Raw genomic sequence first — 1,807 nt, forward strand, 5'->3', positions numbered from 1 at the left:
TATAATTTGATAGTATATTTTTATGATATATTAGAAGAAACTGTAAGATCTCTCACGGTGTTGGATTGTAGGTCTTCATGAAACTTTTTGAACTTGTGATATGCAATGTAAAGCTGACACATTACCGATGCATATCACGACTACGACGTATGTTAATCCAAAATATTTCTGAATACCCTTCAAAATGAAAGTGAATTTATCTTTAATGCTAATCTGTCAAGTACCTGCACATAAGCGCATACCGAAACCAACTCAGCTGTTTAAGTTATGCACGAGTATCTTAACACATTACATACCAGCGCTTCTGCCCAAATACGCGGTACTAAGTACCGATCGCAGCCGTGCCCATATTTGCGCATCTTTTGTGATGAAATTGTGAAATTTTTCTTTCCGCATTTCTCATACTTCCAAATGCCTGCCCAATGCCTGCAGTAGCGCGACCAGCACTTGCTACCTAAATCCGAAATTAGTAAAGTAGAAACCCGCATTTTTTGTATTTTGACACTTTTTACTTTTGTTAATGGGATTAACTTATTCCATATATTATATATATATTTTTATATAAAATTTTTTAACAAAATCTGCTAATAGCCGTAAATGAGCAGCGTGCGGGCGGGCATAACGAAACTTACCGCCAAATGTCAGTTGTGTGTATTGTGCGCACCTTTGCGTGATTTATTAGCAATAATAAATTTTTTTATATCAGTCAGATCTGCACAAATATATATAATATATTTTGTATATAATATAGCCAATTTTAAAGTTGTCAGACGTGTCAGTTTTGCGGATCTTATATATGAAGACACTGAACATTTTCTTTTTTTTATATATCGACTTGCATAATTTTTTATTTAGTGGGGAATTTTGCCTTTAGGCGCAAATTAATACCCGAACTGCGTCTGCATTTGCACTTGTAACTTGCCACCTTTTTAAAACTTTTTTAAATTATATACAATTATTAGTAATTTATTATATATGATTGATTTATGTTTATAAACATCGAAACTAGATCATAAAAGTGTTTACACTCTTACTTATTTATACAAGGTGTCATTAAAAAGTAATAGAAATTTTTAGTTTTTTCAAATAATTATCATTAAATCCTCATTTTGATAATATTTTGTCATTTTGTTGAAAGATCTGTCCCCTTAGAGATTACTATATTTATTTATGCCATAGTTTCCATAGTTTCCAGTTTAAAACGTGCTATTAAAATACCATTTTAGATGTGTTTGTGAGCTTGCTCGATGATTTCGACTTTATCTCATCAAAGATGGATAACACTAGTTTAAAAAGGAAATTTAATTCCATTATATTTTTTCTACAATTTCGGTAAAAAATTTAATTCATATTAATTCATAATTATTGTATTTGACTGATTTAGCACCGCCTGGGTTCTGGTTATTCTCTACCCTCTACCCTAGGATGTCCTCATCTTCGATGAAAGGACGAGGTGACAAATGATATGAAGGCATTCGATACTACCAACTATTGACTGTAAGCCACAATTCGGACTGGCTATAGGAGGCCACGTCTATAGCGGTGTAGGAAGCCGTGTGCAATGGCTAATCTCCTCGGGGATTGTCACCTTGATGTAGTGAGGGGCCTCAATAGTTGTGATATTTTCACCAGGGGTAGCGTGGCTACTGGTATGATCACCCTTGCGATAAAGTTTTGAAGGAGCAATAGAAGTAAATGCAATCAATAACTTTTTCAGCGTCTGTTTCACCAAGCTAGGTGCGGCTGGAGCGGGCGTCTGTACTTGAATCAAGAGGCTTGCAATACAATTTTTTTTTTTTTTTTTTTT

The sequence above is a fragment of the Teleopsis dalmanni genome, chromosome 2 (assembly GCF_002237135.1).
Source record: "Teleopsis dalmanni isolate 2A chromosome 2, ASM223713v2, whole genome shotgun sequence".
NCBI lineage: Eukaryota > Metazoa > Arthropoda > Insecta > Diptera > Diopsidae > Teleopsis > Teleopsis dalmanni.